This window comes from Ambystoma mexicanum, chromosome 6p (genome assembly GCF_040938575.1).
Source record: "Ambystoma mexicanum isolate Mex_15411 chromosome 6p, UKY_AmexF1_1, whole genome shotgun sequence".
In the NCBI taxonomy this organism is placed as follows: domain Eukaryota; kingdom Metazoa; phylum Chordata; class Amphibia; order Caudata; family Ambystomatidae; genus Ambystoma; species Ambystoma mexicanum.
Genome location: NC_090935.1, coordinates 663,538,758 through 663,560,569, shown reverse-complemented (window position 1 = coordinate 663,560,569; position 21,812 = coordinate 663,538,758). Strand labels below are relative to the sequence as shown.

The 21,812-nt window shown below is 45.9% G+C and overlaps 1 protein-coding gene across 2 annotated transcripts in view; it reads right to left on the bottom strand.

Annotated features, from left to right (window-relative positions):
* The window catches only part of ZFYVE16 (zinc finger FYVE-type containing 16), a 1,039,436-nt gene that overhangs the window by 393,161 nt on the left and 624,463 nt on the right, over positions 1–21,812 (bottom strand). The window lies entirely within an intron of this gene.

Sequence of the window (21,812 nt, the reverse complement as noted above, 5' to 3'; positions counted from 1 at the left end):
AACCCCCAACTCCAAAACTACACATGTCCTCTTCTCCCCCTGCCCACCTCTAGTCTGATGTGATTGCATCCGTTTTGCTGCTCCAAATAGCATTTTAAGAACTATTCATTTTCGGCTTCCCCCTGGTATGGTGGGAATCGCTTGTGTCGAGCAAAAATAATAGCAGATTTTCATTTCATTTCTGAAAGCACCATGGGAGATATATATAAACGTTTTTAGGGAGCATAGGGCACCCCCTTCTCTGTTGAATATTTTCGAAGTTACTGTATGGATTTACTCTAAAATAGCAAAAGAAATAACTGCAACACTTTGTCCCCACGTTTTCTGTTTGGTACCAATCCTTCAAGCGGGTTTTGCACTATGGGTGTTCAATCAATGCACTTTTTCTCTATGGGAAAATGAATGCAACTTTGCAGAAAAAAGCTTTTTTGTTATCTTAATACATTTTCCATCATTTAACACATTTCCCCCAAAATTTTCAGTTGATGGGCGTGACCCACCTTGTTTGAAATTTCATCCAATTCCATCCCGCGAGTCAAAAGCTATTTGCAATATAATTTCGGGAAAAGTCTATGTACAGAGGCTTCACCTTAATATATTCATCTGGAATATAATAGCTTCACAAACAGGTAATATGATCATAGAGGGTATGTTCTGTATACTGGAAAATACAATATTAATTGGCATTACTGTAGTATCTTCATCCCAGGCAGCACAGTGCCTATGATGTAATGTAGAGTATGTTGAGTAGGAGGGAGGGTATAAGGCGATGGGTTATTGCACTGCAAGAATATCGATTTGATGTAGAATATGTACCAGGAAAAAAGAACATAACAGAAGAAGAAAATGTGTGCATGGAAGAGGATGAATGTGTGTTTTATGTTGACCCAAGATAATGAGTGGTGAATGGGAAAGGAGTTTGGAAGGAGATAGCATTCTTAAGAAAGTGAGACATTTTGGAGAGAGGTGAAAAAAGAGATAGCTGATGGAACCAACTTAGAAGGACTTTCTAAAGTGAGTGAGGAACTGCATGTGGAAAGAGGTTATGTCATGAGGGAAGATGGAGTAATTCTACCCACGGACATGAGGAAAAGGATAATGGAAACAGTTCATGAGGGTCACCAGGGTATCACGAAAAACAAACCAGCATTGAGAGCAGAATTCTGGTGGCCGGGTTGTGATTCTGAAGTAGAAAGGACAGTAAGGGACAGTCTACCATGCTGTTTAAGAGAAAAAAAATCTTGTGCCAAGTGAAAGTCCCATGTCACTTGTTGGAGTTTCCCGCATGGCCTGGGAAAGAGTAGGCAGGGATATTGTTGGACCCATTCATGGCAAAGGTGTGGACAAATATTGCATTGTGTTGATTGACATATTATCCAAATGGGGAGAGGTGAAGATCACAAAGTCTATTATGACTAGAGATGTTATCACTTCCATGAAAGATGTATTTAGGAGAGAAGGTTACCAGATGGAACTGTTGACTGACAATGGGGTTCAATTTCAAACTAAAGAAAAGAGTGATTATTTAATGAGAAATGGTATGCAACAACAGTTGACCGCGATTTATCATCACCAAACGTATGGGGTGGCGGAAAGCAATAAAGTGATCAAAGACTGCATTAGGTGGGCATGGGTAAATGGTGAAGATTGGGAGGTTGTTGTGTTGAGCGGATGGTGGCGCACAGATTCTATCCCCACATCACGACTGGAGTATCGCCATTTGAGTTTTGTAGAGGGAGAAACTCCATATACAAATGGAGTCCTACGTGGATGGGGCGAGCAAGACGGATGTGGGAGAGTGCGCAGCAGGTGAGGAATGGAATGAAAGAAAAGCAAATGAACAAATGGAGGTACGATGAGAGGAATCTGGTAAGAAAAATGAGATAAAAGAAGGAGACTGTCAGGATTAAACTGCCTGGTCCATTGAGGCAAGGTCCTATGAAGTGGTCCTCGCCATATGAGGTAGTTATGGTTTTACATAATTCAGTGAAAACAGATGATGGTAGATTTTCGAACATGAACAGAGTTGTATAAGTGACAAAAAAAGAGGATGGTAACTGTGAATGAGAAAGTGGACAAGAAAAAGGATTTCATAAGTGACAATGGTCTGAGATGTGGTGTTTATAGGCAGCACAGATCGATCAGCAAGCCTAAGCAATCCAAACACTATGTGTTGTATTAATGTTGTTGTACCATTTCATGTTCCACTAATTTGGTGTTCCATGTTCCATCTCTACAATATGTTTGGAGAGACTGAAACATGGAACATGGAATGTTAGTGGAAAGATGCTAGAGAGGAATGTTATAACAGACATGTGTTGTTGTGCTATTGAAGAGCCGGTGGGCCAATCCGTCTACTTGAATAAACTCATGTAATATCCTCCTGTGGTATTGAGCATCTTTATTTCAGTGGCAACGAGGATGGGATTGTGAATCGAAACGGCAGCCCAACGAGTAGCCGTTCAGACCGAGAATATAATTAACAGCAGTGTGTGAGGCACAGACCTCAAGAGCTGATCAGAAGACGTGCCAAAGAAAGTGCGCAAGCAAAGGGCACAACATGAAGTTGTTGAGCTATTTCGGAAAGTGTGAGTTACGGCACTTTTGGAGCTGGAGATAAGCACATCCGTACGCGACTCCGGATGTTAGAGTAAGTCTACATGCACCGCGAGTAGATTACTTGTAAAATCAAATTAGGCCACACTATATCCTAAGAATTTCAAAGGAAATTTGATTTAAAGATATCGATCTTTATTATAACTAATGCACAAGATTTCCACAATCAAGAGCGTGAGGTTGCCCTAGCGAAACTAACCTGCATCTTTTAATTAAGCTTACTGCAACTGCATGCAAACGTCATGGTGCAGTGCTCCTAAATATTAGAAGAAAGGACCTTTTGCGTCGGTCTACATGCTGTCATTTTGGTTTCCGTCGCAACTGCATGCTTCAATTGTAAACAGGAGGCCGCAGTGACTGTTAAGTGAGGCCACACTTTTGTTCACATTGAAAATAACAACTTTCGGTGTTCATCGATTGATAGAGTGTTCAGTGAACAGGCGTTACAGAAGTACGCACAGACACTAACGCGATCAAACCATGAGGATAATAAATGCGCTGATAGGAATCTATATAATGCAAACATATCTGAAAGAGCAAGTAACAACTTATTTTCACTCAACATAAGGTAAACACAGGTCATATACAGGACCACAAAACCTTTTACTAGCAACAGTGCTCACGTACGACAAAATAAAAGGAGACAAACCGATGGATGTGAAACATTTATCTCTGTTGTAACATTAATAAATACGATAAAGGAGAGAACAAAACTTGTTACAAAACACGTAAAGCCTGTAAACATATCCATGTTTTGAAGCAACTGTGTATAATCTACAGTTACCGCCTCCAAATTATTTCCTAGATAATAAAGGACAACCTGCACTGCCTTGGAAAAGGTGGAAGAAACATTTCGACCATTATGTATTTGCTGCCTATGGTCTAAACTTTTCCAATGAATGTTAAGTGTCTACTCGTACACTGTTTAGGGAACTAGGAACAGGAACAGTTTGAGAACGTACCACCCCTGTAAGAAGAAGAATCAGCAGGACTTACAGAATACGAGAAGTGTATTAAAATGTTGGATATGTATTATGAGAAATATTCTTGAAAGATATCATTTTGGTAAACGAAAACAAGAAACTGGTGAAACTGTAGAACAATGTATAACTGCATTACGTAGTTTAGCAACTTAATGTGAGTTTGGAAATAATTTGGATGAGCGACTACAAGATCAATTTATGTTGGCGTGCAATGACACTAAGGTGAGGGAAGCACTATGGGCAAAAGGAAATCCATCAGTAGAAGAAGTTCTCAGGGTTGCGAAGGAGGTAGAACATACAAACAAATTTGTAAAAGAGCTTGAGAGAAGAGTGGAATTTGAAAATAAGAAAGAAGAAATATCTCAAGTACCAGAAGTATTAGCAGCTCAAGCAAAGGAGACAACCAGAAGGAAAACTATTGGTCAAGAAAGATCCAACATATGTGAAGGAAAAAGGAACTAGGTTTAAGGAGAGAAGAGAAACTATTGACAGACGAAGATGCTACAGATGTAATAGTATTCATCATTTAGCTAGTAGTGAAAAAAGTCCTGGCATCAAAGAGTTGTGTAAGAGGTGTAATAAAAAAAGGACATTTTACCAACTGCTGCATAACAAAGATGGAAAACATAGAATGTATTGATTAACTTTTTGAGGAACTAGAAGAACGTACATTTTCAGTAGAAGACTCACTACTCAATACAGTTGAAGACGATGACACAGATGTTGAAAAACCCATGGCAATGACAGAAATGAATGACAAACTTAGCATGGTAATTGACTCTGGTGGAAAATAAACGTTATTACCCAAAGTTCTTTTTGAAAAAGATTTCGAGACAAGTACCATATTGAAGGAAGTTGATATCAGACCCGTTGCATATGGTGGTAAATGAATTGAATTGGAAGGGTGGTTCTGGTCCACTATGAAATTTAAAGACAGAAGAGCCAAAGGCAAATGTCTCAAAAAAGGGAATGCAACCACTGTTGAGCTTGTCCCATCAAAGGAGACTGAAAATAAAACTGGATCCAGAGGAAGTAGTATATGCTGTGGACCAAGAAACATCATCAGAACTGCTCGGACAACACTCAGTATTTCAGGAGGAACCTGGCAGTTTAAAGAACTTTAGACACAGAATTAGAATGAGACATGATTGTCACGACCCTCGCCCAAAACCCCCTCTGGCAAATCCATTGGCCAAATGGTGTCAGGACTCGGGCCTCTAGAGCCTGGCAAAAGCGCTTATGGGGCCAGGCTCATACACCATGAATAAACAATGTGCTTGGGAACTACTTTATTATTGTCAGCCAACATGGAGGCATCCACATAGCTTGGTTCCTAAGAACCAAGATATGCGGTCTAGTGTTTTGGGTGTGGTAGCCTAGGGACTACTTTTCCTGGACTATTTTGTTGGGGCTATTTAAACCACACCCGAGCAAGACAACACGCTTCGCGTTACTTTGCAGCTTGCAACGTGACGCTCACCGTGTCCAGCTATTCCCTCGAACCTCGGAGTAGCAGAACCTGCAAGGAGACAAAAGGAACATAAATAGCAGCAGCATCTCACCTACAGTCTTCATCTTTAAACACTCGCAGCTACTGAGAACAGCTTCCTCGAATCTGCACGCCTCCCGGACAGAACGACCTGAAAGAGGAAGATAGAGGCAACATTAAAGAAAGCAGTAGAGACATTTACAAATTACGAACTGCTCAAAAAGCTTACCTGGCAGGTCGCCTCTCGGCTGGCACCACTCCGGTCATTCCACTCGCGCTGAACACCACCGCGACCTACAAGGAAGGAAAATACAGGTTAGCAAAGGCAAGACTTTGCAGTGCTGAGCATAGCGCTTACTTACCGCATCATAGTGCTCTTAATGCGCCAACATTTACCAGTGGGGCTCAACCAAGCCAGTTCGCCGCGCTGAAGCTCTGCATACCTAAGGGAGAAAAAAAGAGCCATTTTAAACAAAGAAAGGCATGCAGGATAGCAACAAAACTAAAGAACAGCAATAAGACCTACCTGAACAATATCAAACGGGCCGGCGTCAGTGAAGTAACTGGACCGCACTCGCCCATGAAAGACAACGCGCCCCTGCAAAGAAGGCAGGATGGAGAGCACGCCTAATTCTACCACAAGGCAGAACCTTCCCCACAGACCACATCAGGGCAAAGCTGAGAAGCATACCAGCGAGTAACCCGGCTGGGTGGCGTCCCTGTGGATAGCAGGTGAGCGTAACAGAACGCGAAGTCTCCCATTACAAATCCACCTGGGCGCCATGGAGAAATCAGAAATGGACCAATTGGGCCAATTACTAGGAGAGCTTCGTGCTGAGGTTCATTCTGCCCGACAAGAAACTAATGCCCTCCGGAGAGACCTAATAGTGACCAAAGAACGCACTGAAGAGATTAGCAGGCAATACTTGCAATCACAGGCTGGACAGACGACTCTACCGGGAAGCAATCCAACAATGCAAAACCCCGCCATACTACCCACTCCAGTAGAGATCACGTTACCTGGAACAGTGCCCCTGGAACCACCAGAAAGGTTCTCAGGCAACCCACGGACGTATGCAGCATTCATCAATCAGTGCCGCCTTCATTTGCTTTGTAGGCCCGGAGCATTTCAAAACGACCAAGCTCGGGTAGCTTTTGTCTTATCATACCTGAGTGGTAGTGCAGCAGATTGGTCGGTGCCGTTGGTAACCCATGACGATCCTCTATTACATGACTTTGGGGGGTTCCAGAGAGAAATGGAAACACTTTTGCTCGCCATACCCAGGAACAAGCAGTAGACAATGAACTCTTGTCCCTCCGACAGGGGAATCAGGACTCGTTAACGTACATTGCTACCTTCAACAGACTGGTTGCCGAAGCTAGGTGGCCAGAAAACAAAAGAACCACGTTATTCCATCGAGGCTTACGAGGCGAATTAAAGGACGTCTTAGCCCAGGTGGTTGATCCACCCAGAGACTGTGCAGAATTCATAAATCTGGTTGTGCAGCTAGACCACCGGTTGCAGGACCGAAAGGCAGACCGGTCTAAGACGGACCCTCGGACCGTGTATGTTTGACCAAGGGAAAACACACCCTGTATACCTGAAAATGCTGTAGAACCCAGGCAGATTGGAGGGATACGGCCTCCATTAACAAAACAAGAGCAGGACAAAAGAAGACAACAGCTTTGTTTGTATTGTGGGAAACCAGGACATTTCCTGAAGGACTGTCCAGTAAAACCCCCAAGAAGAACAGTCGGGGCCACAGAGAAGGATGAAGCTAAGGAATCGGAAAACTACCAAGCTCGACAAACGTAGAGGTCAGTTTGTCGAGTGAGAAGAAAGAGTTGCTGACCTCGCACTTTGTAATACCAGTGATCTTAAATAACCACCAACAGTCGTCAAGAATGCATGCCGTTGAAGCATACATCGATAGCGGAGCAGTTGGAAATTATATTGATTAAGAACTGGCAGCAGAGATGGGGCTTTGTTTGTGTTCTAAGCCAACTATGGACAAGGTAACCACCGTGGATGGGACAGAAATCGCTTCCGGACCAGTAACCCAGTGCACAGCCAGGGTAACCTTGCTGTGCCAGGACGGACATCGGGAGTCTATTTTATTCGATCTCATCAAGGTACCTCAGTTCAGGCTAATACTACGGATGCCATGGTTGGTTGCTCACAATCCTTTGATAGAATGGCGGGCATGAAAATTAACCTTCCCCGGTGACTGCTCCCCTGCCTGCTATTACGAAGAGGAGAAACCAGACGTCTGTATCCCCACGACTCCCGGAGCGACAGTATCAACCCTGGGAGCAACTAATACCTTGCCAAGTGAATACCATGATTAACAGGATGTTTTCCGAAAGGACCAAGCCAATACATTGGCGCCGCACAGGCCCTATGACTGTTAGATCGACCTTGTTCCTGGTGCACAAATCCCTTGCAGCAGGATCTACGCTCTCACAGAACCAGAAAACCTTCATTTGAAATCCTATTTAGACCAGTACCTTGCAAACAGATTTATCCGTCCTTCAAAGTCCACCGCAGCCAGTCCTTTGTTCTTCGTACCGAAAAAGGAAGGAGACTTGAGAACCTGTATTGACTACCGCGCATTGAACCAGATCACCGTAAAGAACCGCTACCCCTTGCCACTTATCCCTGAGATGCTAGACCAAGTTAAAGATGCCCAGATTTATACCAAATTGGACCTTCGAGGAGCGTACCACCTGGTCCGAGTCAGAAAAGGAGATGAATGGAAAACCGCTGTAACGCTCACCTGAATCCCTCGGAGGCGCAGGTCTGGGCTGGGGGTTCTCGGAGTCTTCTAGGGTCACGCGCAGGCCTTGAATGCCACCCTGGAAAGGCCCTTTCCTCACTGAGATCTTGATCTGAAGGGTGAGGTGTCTTCAATTATGAGAGCAAGGGGTTAATATGGATATATAAGCCTGACTGGGTAAGCTGCCTCCCCTTCCTGGTACTCCCAAGTAGTTTGTAGGCTAAATGTGCTCACCTTATGTAGGTGAAAGCGGAGCTCTCCATCCTGCGTCTGTGCAGGGGCGCCGAAGCCAGTTACTTCACTGGTTAATTGTCCAGCCTCTTGGTTGCAGAGGATGAAGATTTGGAGCTAGGCCGTTGTTAGCAGCACGAACGGCGGTTGCTTGAATATGAAGGTCCGGAGAGCGATGGAATGGCGAAGGTATTGCAGGCAAGTAAGTAGAAAATGTCAATTCGAAGTTAAAAGCACTTCTTAATGTCTCTTTTCCTTTTTCAGGTCGCAGAAGCAGCTGGGTAGAAAAATGGATGTCGAGGAATGCACCGAGGAGTGAGAAAGATGAGCGCTGCCCAAAACACGTGCGTATAGATTTAGTTTTGTATTTCTTAATGATGTCCTTTTGTTTTGCAGATTCGAGTAGCAGCGTCAGCGGAGGCGAGAAGAATGCAGCGCAGGTAAGGAAAGTTTCACGGAGGTTTACTAACCAATGTCTTTGCTTCCACAGGGTGCCGGAAAAAAAATGGAAAGCTGCAGCCCGTGGCTTGAGATGTACTGATGGACGGGGTAAGTGCTGCGCTGGTTTTTATCTCGTGCTAACCTGGTGTTCTTTTCCCTTTTCAGATGCTGCTGAAGACGAAGATGGTATTTCGGAAGGTCAGATTGCGGATTTCTCTTCCCCAGATGCAGAAGTTGAAGATTCTCTGGAGCTGACACGGTGAGCGTCCTGCTGCTATTGCAGAATAACGCGAAGCATGTTGCTCTGATCGGGTGTGGTTTAAATAGCTTACTGGAGTGCTTAGGTGTCTCCTTCCACAGCAGCCTCGCCCAGGTAAGAAGTCCCAGCTTCCAGAATAGTTCCAGTATCCAGTCCCAGGGAGTGGTGCTGGCCACACCCAGAAGGTAAAGTAGTTCCAGCCATGGATGGATGAGGATTTCATCCTGCAGGTGAGTGAGCAGCATGGTCTGCAGTAGGTAGGTCCACCCAAGCACCATTCTCTACATCATGAGCCCGGCACGTCCTGTGCCGGGACTGAGTCCCCTTATGAGCCTGGCGCCACTGGCGCCAGGACAAGGTCCATAAGGCCCCTATGGGAGCCGATGGGTGCCTGGAAATGAAGTTGTGACCCAGCTTCCGAGGCAGTTGGGCTAAACCTGACTCCTTGGAGGCTGCGGTCATGACAGCACCCCCCCTCAAGGCCCCTCCCAAGCTTGTCTTTTCCGGAGGTTTTGGCTTGTTGGGAAAAGCCTGATGAAATTTTCGGACTAGACGAGGTGCATGTACATATTCTGAGGGTTCCCAAGATCTCTCCTGGGGTCCATATCCCTTCCAATCAATCAAGTAGTATAGTTTTGATTTGGAAATTTTGGAGTCCAAGATGTCTCGGATTTCAAATTCGGATTCTCCGTCAACTTGGATTGGCTCAGGAGGTTTAGTCAAACGGGTTCCGGGTTGCACAGGTTTCAGGAGAGAAACATGGAAGACAGGATGTATCTTCATTCGAGTAGGTAATTCTAGTTTGACAGCCACTGGGTTAATCACGGCCGTGATCGAGTAGGGTCCTAAATATCTTGGGTTGAAGGTGCGTGGCCCTTTTAAAGATAAATGTTTAGTGGACAGCCAGACTTGATCTCCTTTTTGATATTGAGGAGCCTCTTTTCGATGTTGGTCTGCTCCTTTTTTGTATGATTCTTTAGCTCGTTGAAGATGAGCTGTGGCTTCTTTAAATGCTTGACTTATCGTTGAATGCAGATGGTCAACAGCAGGTGTTCCGAGAGCTTGAGGTGGGTCCAGATTTGAGGTTCGAGGATGACTTCCATACAGCAGGAAAAAAGGGGTTTTTCCCGTCCCAGAATGGATTGAATTATTGTAAGCGTATTCAGCAATCCAAAAGGACATCCTTCCAAGTATCCTCGGATTGATGCAACATGCAGCGCAGATATTGTTCTAACGTTTGGTTAGTTCTCTCAGTCTGCCCCTCGGTTTGAGGGTGATGGCTGGTGGAAAGTCGTACATCAATTTGTGCTAAACGACAACAACTCCGCCAAAAATGGGAAATAAATTGGCTCCCTCGGTCAGAGATTAGTACTGAAGGGAAACCGTGCAACCGGACAATGTTTTCAAGAAATTCTCGGGCTAGAATGGAAGCTGTAGGTAAACCCTTCAGTGGGATAAAATGAGCCATTTTTGAAAAAAGGTCCACGATCACTAGAATTGTGTTGTATCCGGAGCAAGGGGGTAAATCCGTGATAAAATCCATCGAGAGCGTGTGCCAAGGGCCTGGTGGAATGTCTATTGGACGTAGTAATCCTGCTGGTTTTTCCTTCTGACTCTTGTTTTGTGCGCAGATACCACAAGAAGCCACACACTTTTTAACATCTTTCCTCCAAGATGGCCACCAAAAATGCCTTTTAATTTTCTCTGAGGATTTGGCAACTCCAAGATGTCCTTCCATTAGAGAATCATGGTAGCAGGTGATGACCTGGTTTTGTAAGTCAACGCAGGGTAAGAATAGTCTTCCTTGGAAATACAATAGGTTCTGATCTATTGTAAAATCCTTTCCTTTCAATTGCCAATTCGATGAATCTTCGGGAGTTATGAGTTGATTGACCCTTGCTTTAATCTCTTCGAGGGATAGTGTGTTGATTGCTCCTAGTATCTTTTGTTCAGGAATTATTGGCACTGGCTCCGGATTAGCTGTAAGTTCGTCTACCCCTATCCGGGAAAGGGCGTCTGCTTTTCCGTTCCTAACGCCTGGTCGATATGTGATTACAAAATCGAATTCTGCGAAGAATAAAGCCCAGCGTAGTTGCCTCGAAGATTGAGCTTTAGCTGACTTCAGGTACTGGAGGTTACGGTGATCCGTGATTACAGTTACTGTGTGCCGGGCTCCCAAAAGATAATGCCGCCAAGCCTTAAAGGCGGACTTAATTGCCAAGAGTTCTTTGTCCGTAATTGTGTAGTTGATCTCAGGAGCCGAAAATTTGCGAGACCAAAAGGCTACAGGGTGTAACTGGTGCGTTTCGGGGTCTCTTTGTGACAGCACCGCCCCCATTGCAAGACTGGAAGCGTCTGTCTCGACGATGTAGGGAAGTTCTGGACGGGGATGCCTTAAGACTGGAGCAGAGATAAATTTGGCTTTTAATTCTTGGAAGGCTTGTTTGGCTTCTGGAGTCCACTCGAATTTTTTATTCTTTTTCAGAAGAGCCGTGATAGGTTGGACTACCCGAGAGAATTCAGGAATGAACCTTCGGTAAAAATTAGCGAAGCACAGCATGCTCTGTACACCTTTCACGGAAGTTGGGGAAGGCCATTTGGTGATAGCATCCACTTTTCTTGAGTCCATGTGAACTCTGTTGGGTGACAAGATGAACCCTAAAAATTCCACTTCCTTTGCGTGAAAGGTGCACTTCTCCAGTTTAGCAAACAAGCGGTGTTGGCGAAGTCTCTGTAAAACCGCTGTGACGTGTCTACGATGATCAGTTTCTGAGGCCGAGTATACCAGGATGTCGTCAATATAAACGACTACGCACACATCAATAAGTTCTCTGAGGACATCATTCATGAAAAACTGGAAAGCGGCCGGTGCGTTACATAGTCCGAAGGGCATTACTTGATACTCAAATAATCCATATTTAGTGCGAAAGGCCGTCTTCCATTCGTCGCCCTCCTTAATGCATACCAAATGGTAAGCTCCTCTGAGGTCTAACTTTGTGTATATGCAGGCGCCTTTTACCTGGTCCAATAATTCAGGAATCAAGGGCAACGGGTATCGGTTTTTGACTGTAATCTGGTTCAGGGCGCGATAATCGATACAAGTTCTTAGGTCACCTTCCTTTTTCGGGACGAAGAACAAAGCTGAGGAAGCCGGGGATTTCGAGGGGCGGATGAATCCGTTAGCCAAGTACTGGTCCAAGTATTGCCTGAGATGGAGGTTTTCTGGTTCAGTGAGGGCATATATTCTACTGCACGGAGGGGTGGACCCAGGTATTAGGTCTATCTGGCAGTCGTATGACCGATGCGGAGGCAGGGTGTTGGCTTGATCTTTCTGAAAGACGTCGCTGAACTCTTGGTATTCCAGAGGTAATCGGGGGTCCTCGGAAGTGATGGCTGCTAGCTTGATTTCGGGCTGAGGATAACAGGTTGAAGCGCATTCTGGAAACCGAATTACCTTGGCTCGCCAGTCTATCTGAGGATTGTGCTTTTCCAACCAAGGCATTCCCAGAATCGCCTCAAACTGCGGGGCCTTGATTACATCAAACACGATCTTCTCCCGATGTCCGTCTTGACATAACAACGTTACCGCCATGGTGGTATGAGAAACTGGTCCGGAAGCTATTTCAGTACCATCCACTGTAGTGATTACGTCCTTTACCATCTTGGGACGTAGGGGAAGATCCATCCTGAAAGCCAAGTCTTGGTCCACATAATTACCGATTGCTCCGCTATCAATGTATACTTTGATAGCATGCATGCAATCTGGTCTATTGGGACCTATGAGGACCATAGGCATTACCAAATTCGAGGTCAAGGAACTGGTTTTAACGCTCGGCAAGCGGACCTCTATGCTTGTCGGGCGAGGTCGTTTCCCGATCCCAGTTTCTCAGCATTTTTATCAGAAACTCCTACGGTCTTCTTGACCGGTTTCACTGAGCAATCACGAAGGAAATGTCCAGAATTCCCACAGTATAGGCACAGCTGTAATTGCCTTCTTCTTTCCCGTTCTTTCTGAGTTAATGGTCCTTTTACTACTCCTATTTGCATTGGTTCCACGGAGTCATTCCCTTTAGCGGAGCTCTGAGGTCTTGAAAGTACCCGGGTCTCAAATCTGGATCGATCGGTCTTCCTGTTCTGTAGCCGATGATCTAATTGGACTACTAGGTCGATATAATCTGAACAGTCTTGCGGCGGATTAACCACCTGTGCTAAAACGTCTTTAAGTTCCCCACGTAGACCTCTGTAGAAGAGCGTGATTCTCTTATCTTCAGGCCACCTGGTCTCAACCACCAGTCTATTAAAGGACGCTATGTAAGCCAGGAGATCCTGATTACCTTGTCTGAGTGACAGGAGTTCATTGTCCAAGGCCTGCCCCTGTGAATGTCTTGCGAACAACTTTTCCATACTGGTCTGAAAGTCTTGAAAGTTATAGAGGAGCGGGTCATCCTGTGTCACGAGAGGAATGGACCAATCTGCAGCACTACTGCTAAGATAGGAAAGTACAAACGCTACCTTGCCTTGGTCCATTGGGAATGCAGCGGGTCTACACAGAAAGTGCAAGCGGCATTGATTGATGAATACTGCATATCGCTTTGGATCACCGGAAAAACGTTCGGGCGGGGCCAAAGGCACATTTCCTGGCAGATTCATTTGCACCGGATTACTTGAGGTTGTAGGAGTGCCGTCCCCTCCATAGGGAGGCAGTGGCGTCTGTCCCGCTTGAGCCTGTAGCAACTGTCTGGCCAGATCATCCGTCCGTTCCTTGGCAATGATCAACTCCCTTCGTAAAGCGTTTGTTTCTTGGCGAGATGCGTGTACTTCTGCCCTTAGTTCCCCAAGCAATTGAGCCAGTTGATCTGTGTCCGAGGTTTCCATTGCGCCTGGGTGGGAAAATTGCGGTAGGCTTCGCGTTCTGTAACGCTCATCTGAATCCCTCGGAGGCGCAGGTCTGGGGTGGGGGTTCTCGGAGTCTTCTAGGGTCACGCGCAGGCCTCGAATGCCACCCTGGAAAGGCCCTTTCCTCACTGAGATCTTGATCTGAAGGGTGAGGTGTCTGCAATTATGAGAGCAAGGGGTTAATATGGATATATAAGCCTGACTGGGTAAGCTGCCTCCCCTTCCTGGTACTCCCAAGTAGTTTGTAGGCTAAATGTGCTCACCTTATGTAGGTGAAAGCGGAGCTCTCCATCCTGCGTCTGTGCAGGGGCGCCGAAGCCAGTTACTTCACTGGTTAATTGTCCAGCCTCTTGGTTGCAGAGGATGAAGATTTGGAGTTAGGCCGTTGTTAGCAGCACGAACGGCGGTTGCTTGAATATGAAGGTCCGGAGAGCGATGGAATGGCGAAGGTATTGCAGGCAAGTAAGTAGAAAATGTCAATTCGAAGTTAAAAGCACTTCTTAATGTCTCTTTTCCTTTTTCAGGTCGCAGAAGCAGCTGGGTAGAAAAATGGATGTCGAGGAATGCACCGAGGAGTGAGAAAGATGAGCGCTGCCCAAAACACGTGCGTATAGATGGAGTTTTGTATTTCTTAATGATGTCCTTTTGTTTTGCAGATTCGAGTAGCAGCGTCGGCGGAGGCGAGAAGAATGCAGCGCAGGTAAGGAAAGTTTCACGGAGGTTTACTAACCAATGTCTTTGCTTCCACAGGGTGCCGGAAAAAAAATGGAAAGCTGCAGCCCGTGGCTTGAGATGTACCGATGGACGGGGTAAGTGCTGCGCTGGTTTTTATCTCGTGCTAACCTGGTGTTCTTTTCCCTTTTCAGATGCTGCTGAAGACGAAGATGGTATTTCGGAAGGTAAGATTGCGGATTTCTCTTCCCCAGATGCAGAAGTTGAAGATTCTCTGGAGCTGACATGGTGAGCGTCCTGCTGCTATTGCAGAATAACGCGAAGCATGTTGCTCTGATCGGGCGTGGTTTAAATAGCTTACTGGAGTGCTTAGGTGTCTCCTTCCACAGCAGCCTCGCCCAGGTAAGAAGTCCCAGCTTCCAGAATAGTTCCAGTATCCAGTCCCAGGGAGTGGTGCTGGCCACACCCAGAAGGTTAAGTAGTTCCAGCCATGGATGGATGAGGATTTCATCCTGCAGGTGAGTGAGCAGCATGGTCTGCAGTAGGTAGGTCCACCCAAGCACCATTCTCTACATCATGAGCCCGGCACGTCCTGTGCCAGGACTGAGTCCCCTTATGAGCCTGGCGCCACTGGCGCCAGGACAAGGTCCATAAGGCCCCTATGGGAGCCGATGGGTGCCTGGAAATGAAGTTGTGACCCAGCTTCCGAGGCAGTTGGGCTAAACCTGACTCCTTGGAGGCTGCGGTCATTACAACCGCCTTCCGTACTAAGTACGGCTTGTTTGAATATCAAGTCATGCCCTTCGGGTTATGCAACGCTCCTGCGGCATTCCAGTATTTCATGAATGACGTCTTAAGGGAGTTAATTGATGTGTGCGCCTTAGTGTACATAGACGACATCTTAGTATACTCAGCCTCGGAACAAGATCATGTCAGGCACGTTCGTTCAGTCCTCACCAAACTCCGTCAACATCGCTTGTTTGCAAAACTTGAAAAATGCTTTTTTCACATCACCGAAGTAGAATTTCTTGGTTTTATCCTTACTCTAGGAGGCATCAGAATGGACGTGCACAAGGTAGATGCCAATCTGAAATGGCCTTCACCGACGTCTCTGAAAGGGGTACAAAGCATGTTGGGCTTTGTGAACTTCTACCGCCGATTCATCCCAGACTTCTCTCAGGTTGTGCACCCAATCACAGTACTTTTACGAAAAAACAATAAAAAGTTTGCTTGGACCGAAGAAGCAGAAGAAGCCTTTCAGGAAGGTTTACCTCCGCTCCAATCCGGCAACATCCTCATCCAGACCTCCCTTATGTCGTTGCGTCCAGTCTCGCAATGGGGGCTGTCCTTTCACAGAAAGACCTGGAAACCGGCCAGCTACATCCTGTGGCTTTCTGGTCGATAAAGTTCTCACCTCCAGAGAGGTGATTTTTTAAATAAAATTTTTTACTAGACCATCCCTTTAATCCTCGCAGCTACTGGGAGCCAGTGCAGAGATTTCAATTTTATTTAAAAAATAGATAGGCAACAAAAAAACAAAAATACTAGCATTCTCTGTTTTAAAACTTCCTATGTAAAATTTTGAGCTATTGAAGCTCAAAATTCGCAAAAGCAAGCACATGGGCGCATCCATTTTGTGAAATGGAGGCCCTCCTGTGCTGGCTTTTGCGGCACTAATGAAGGAAAAGCCAGCCAGCTGTAGTAAACAAAAGCTACCGCTGGGTGGCTTTCCCTTCATTAGTGTTTTAGGCGGAGGACGGGGACCGGAGACCAGAGCAGGAAAGCTGCAGCTGAATCTCGGTAAGTGCTATTTATTTATTTTTTTAAAATAAGCACTAGCTGTGTTTTTTTTGTCTAAGTATTCCGGGCTTTAGGAGCCCGGAAAACTTAGAAATAAAACCGCAGCTTTAAAAACGTTGTATTTATGTTTGCGGCCGCTTTTGAAGCGACTGCAAACATAAATACAACATTATTGTGTTGGAAAACGCTGCGGTTTTTCTTTCCACGTTTCTCAGGCTCCTCTGGCTCGGAGGAGCCTGAGAAACTTGGAAAGAAAAACCGCAGCCTTTTCCAACACAACCGCGTGTGTTTCTGCCTGCTGTGGCTATCACTTTGGGTCTCCGGTGCACCCAGGAGCACCGGAGACCCAAAGTGAAAGCCACAACAGGCAGAAACACAGCGCGGTTTTGTTTACATGCCGCGTAGTGTTTATACCTACAGCTGATTTCCCTTTTGGGGCTCTCGGGCTCCCCGTGGGGAGCCCGAGAGCCCCAAATGGGAAATGCTAAATGCTGCGTTGTGTCTGCCTAAATCGCTCTCGGGCTCCCCATGGGGAGCCCGAGAGCCCCAAATGGGAAAGCAGATTCAGGCAGAAACAACGCGGTTGTTTTCCGCAATGCCGCGTTGTTTTTGCCTGAATCTGCTTTCCCGTTTGGGGCTCTCGGGCTCCCCGTGGGGAGCCCGAGAGACCCAAATGGGAAATGCTAAATGCTGCGTTGTGTCTGCCTAAATCGCTCTCGGGCTCCCCATGGGGAGCCCGAGAGCCCCAAATGGGAAAGCAGATTCAGGCAGAAACAACGCGGTTGTTTTCCGCAATGCCGCGTTGTTTCTGCCTGAATCTGCTTTCCCGTTTGGGGCTCTCGGGCTCCCCGCGGGGAGCCCAAGAACCCCAAATGGGAAAGCAGATTCAGGCAGAAACAACGCGGTTGTGTTGGAAAACGCTGCGGTTTTTCTTTCCGAGTTTCTCAGGCTCCTCCGAGACGGAAGAGCCTGAGAAACTTGGAAAGAAAAACCGCAGCGTTTTCCAACACAATAACGTTGTATTTATGTTTGCGGTCGCTTCAAAAGCGACCGCAAACATAAATACAATGTTTTTAAAGCTGCGGTTTTATTTCTAAGTTTTACAGGCTCCTGCAGCCCGGAAAACTTAGAAAAAAAACTGCAGCTAGTGCTTATTTTTAAAAAAATATGTAAATAGCCCTTACCGAGATTCAGCTGCAGCTTTCCTGCTCTGGTCTCCGGTCCCCGTCCTTCGCCTACAGCACTAATGAAGGGAAAGCCACCCAGCGGTAGCTTTTGTTTATTACAGCTGGCTGGCTTTTCCTTCATTAGTGCCGCAAAAGCCAGCACAGGAGGGCCTCCATTTCACAAAATGGATGCGCCCATGTGCTTGCTTTTGCGAATTTTGAGCTTGAATAGCTCAAAATTTTACATAGGAAGTTTTAAAACAGAGAATGCTAGTATTTTTTTTTATGTTGCCTATCTATTTTTTAAAAAAAATTTTTTACTAGACCATCCCTTTAATCCTCGCAGCTACTGGGAGCCAGTGCAGAGATTTCAATCTTGGAGAGATACGATCCCTGGGCTTGAGGCCAAGGACAAGTCTCGCAGTCCTGTTCTAGATGAGTTGCAGAGGGCGGAGAGTAGAAGCATGCAGATTAAGAAAGAGGCTGTTGCAATAGTCCAGCCTAGAGAGAACCAGAGCTCTGGAGACAGTGAGCTTCTGGGGGAAGGAGAGGAAAGGAAGAATGCCTCTGAGGAGGTGCAGCTGGTAGTGTGACTTCTTAGAGACGTCAGAGATGTGAGGAGAGAAGGAGAGTGTGGAGTCGAAGATGACCCCAAGGTTTTTAGCCTCACAGGTGGGAGCAGGAGTAGGGCGAAGGGAGGCCGGCCAGAGAGTGACAGGAAAGGAGGGAGCAGGTGTTCCATTGAGGAGAATCTCAGTCTTACTGGCATTAAGGCAGAGATCATTGGCGGCACACCACTCCTGGGTGGCGGAAAGGCAGTCTGAGATGAGGGAGGGAGAAGAGGTGGCTGAGGGTAGCCTGAAAATGAGCTGAGTGTCGTCACATGAACATATTATCATTTCTTCTTGACATCGCATATGTTTTAATTGAATGGTGACATACACAATGTCCAAAAACACGCGGGACATTCTACCGTTGTCAATTATGTTGATCATAACGAGCGTATATTCGGAAAAACATTACCGTCATGCGCGGACGTCATGATGTCACACGCTGACGTGTAGTGACCGTGACGTCATCACGCCATGGCGTGATGACGTCATACTATAAACAAACAGCCATTTTAGCTTCTCAGCACGAACACCGCGAGAAGCTGAATGGCGTTTCATCTAAGGGTGCACATTGACTCCAAGAAGAGGTGAGTGGCAACAAATCCATTGGGATGCACTGATTGAATTATAGCCACTACTAAAAAGACTTTATAACCGTACATTTAAACGTAAGTTTGACTCATCATTATTTTCTATAACTCCCACTAGATACATGCACCTAAGCGGAATTCCCTTTTGTGGAACAAACACCACCAGAGGCTGCTGATAAAACCCGTATTTTGATACAGATTGGAGCTCCTGTACAATGTTATATGGTCTACAATTTGAACTCCACACCACCTAAGTTGAGGCATGGACCCGAGACCTCGAGGTAATTGCTACCTAGATATATTCCTAGTGAGTGATAGACTGTGGAACAACAGATCACGGTTTCTTTGTTGTTTCTTATAATAAGAGAACTATACCTATACACATCCTTCCTTTTATTAAAAACAGTTAGCTCCTCTTTTTAAATTGGTCTTAGATTTTTTACAAGTTAAGGCGATTGACACTCTGTCAACTAAACACCAGACCGCTGATTATAATGAGACCCCCTAGCGATAAGTGATCATCTAAACGCTCATTACTGCAAAAAGTGATTATGATAACATGACAGAGTAATTTACTACAAAAATACAGAATCTAATTGTAGCATTATATGTTATAGGTGATTGAGAAAAAAGATAAAGAAAGAGCGTGAAAGCGGGTGAACAACTCCTGAGGAAGGGGATCAACCTAAACCCCGAAACGCGTCGAGTTAATCCTATGAACATTTGTTTACCCATGAGGACCAAGAGCTTCAAGAAAGGAAATTGTACAAAATTTCACAAACTGCATTTTTCTAGTATGCCTTTAATACCGAAGTGAATGTGTTGATGGATTGGAGTGAATTGAACAGTTAGTGGATTACAGCAACAATAAATTAGAAATATACAATTTTTTACTAAAATACTGGTTTCCAAAGTTTTTTCGTTTCGAATAATAATGATAAATGTAAAAAATATTGATTGTATTTACAATTGAAAGGGTGTGCAGGGGACGGGAGTGTTCCATAAGTATATGGACACCTGTTGGTTATTCTCGAAGATGGGCCATTTTATTCCTCTCAAAGGCCTCCCAGACGCAGCCACTTTAGCAAAAGTGTTCCTGGAGGCGTGGTTAAGCTACATGGCTTCCCTTTGGTTCTGGTCTCTGATCGAGGCAGCCAGTTTGTTTCAAACCTCTGGAAAAAATGTTGTGCAATGGCGTAGATCGACGTTCGGCTATCTACCAGTCACCATCCCCAAACGGATTGTCAAACCGAGAGAACCAATCAGACACTCGAGCAATATTTTACGGTGCATGCTGCACCACGAACAAAGGAATTGGAAAGACCTACTATGGATAGCCAAATATGCATGTAACAATTCTTTGCATTCAAGCACCGGACAAACGCCCTTCTATACCCTCTATGGCAGACATCCACGTACCTCTGAACTAGACCTTCCAGCCAGCTTGGAAATGCCAGCGGTAAAGACTCTACACACAACCATTACTCAGGCTTTCAAAAGGGCAAAGGAATACCTTATTCATGCCAAAGAAAAACAAAAGAGATTCGCCGACCAACACTGGAAAAAGGCCCCTGATTATCAGGTAGGAGACAAAGTTTGGTTAGCCACTAAATTCGTACCCATCAAAGGAACCCGGACCTTTCATCCCCGATTCTTTAGGACCCTATACCATTAAAGCAATTATCAACCAAGCAGCCGTGAAACTGGATTTACCACCTAATCTACACATTCACCCGGTATTCCATGTGCCCCTCCTGAAACCAATGCAACCCGGCACACGGATTGGGACACCACCTAAGCCCATACTTGTTGACAGAGAACCAGAATTTGAAGTCAAAGATATCTTGGACTCTAAATACTCTAGGACCAAGCTATATTATCTCGTCGATTGGAAAGGATTTGGACCACAAGATAGATCCTGGGAGCCCAGTGAGAATATCCACGCACCACGTCTAATCAGGAAATTCCATCGGATCTTCCCAACCAAACCTGGGACAGACAGAAGGAACACCATGGGAGGAGCCTTGGGGGGCGGGGGGTGCTGTCACGACCCTCGCCCAAAACCCCCTCTGGCAAACCCATTGGCCAGGTGGAGTCAGGACTCAGACCTCTAGAGCCTGGCATCCTCTTCAAAAGCCCTCATGGGGCAAGTCCTGGCACCTGCTCATAAACCATGAATAAATAATGTGCTTGGGAACTACTTTATTATTGTCAGCCAACATGGAGGCATCCACATAGCTTGGTTCCTAAGAACCAAGCTATGCGGTCTAGTGTTTTGGGTGTGGTAGCCTAGGGACTACTTTTCCTGGACTATTTTATTGGGGCTAGTTAAACCACACCCGAGCAAGACAACACGCTTCGCGTTACTTTGCAACTTGCAACGTGACACTCACCGTGTCCAGCTATTCCCTCGAACCTCGGATAAGCAGAACCTACAAGGAGACAAAAGGAACATAAATAGCAGTAGCATCATCTCACCTGTAGTCTTCATCTTTAAACACTCGCAGCTACTGAGAACAGCTTCCTCGAATCTGCACGCCTCTCGGACAGAACGACCTGAAAGAGGAAGATAGAGGCAACATTAAAGAAAGCAGTAGAGACATTTACAAATTACGAACTGCTCAAAAGGCTTGCCTGGCTGGTCGCCTCTCGGCTGGCACCACTCAGGACATTCCACTCGCGCTCAAGAACACCACGACCTACAAGGAAGGAAAACACAGGTTAGCAAAGGCAAGACTTCGCAGCGCTGCGCATAGCGCTTACTTACCGCATCATAGCGCTCTTAATGCGCCAACATTTACTAGCGGGGCTCAACCAAGCCACTTCACCGCGCTGAAGCTCTGCATACCTAAGGGAGAAAAAAAGAGCCATTTTAAACAAAGAAAGGCATGCAGGATAGCAACAAAACTAAAGAACAGCAATAAGACCTACCTGACCAATATCAAAGGGGCCGACGTCAGTGAAGTAACTGGACCGCACTCGCCCATGAAAGACAACGTGCCCCTGCAAAGAAGGCAGGACGGAGAGCATGCCTAATTCTACCACAAGGCAGAACCTTCCCCGCAGACCACATCAGGGCAAAGCTGAGAAGCATACCAGCGAGTGACCCGGCTGGGTGGCGTCCCTGTGGATACCAGCTGAGCATAACAATGATGCCACTCCTGTAGTACAAAAAGTGAGGCTGGTTCCTTGATCGATAAAATCAGCTGTTAAAGAAGAACTTGAGAGAGTGGAAGCACAGGGCGTGATTGAAAGAGTGGAATCTTCTGAATGGGTTTCAC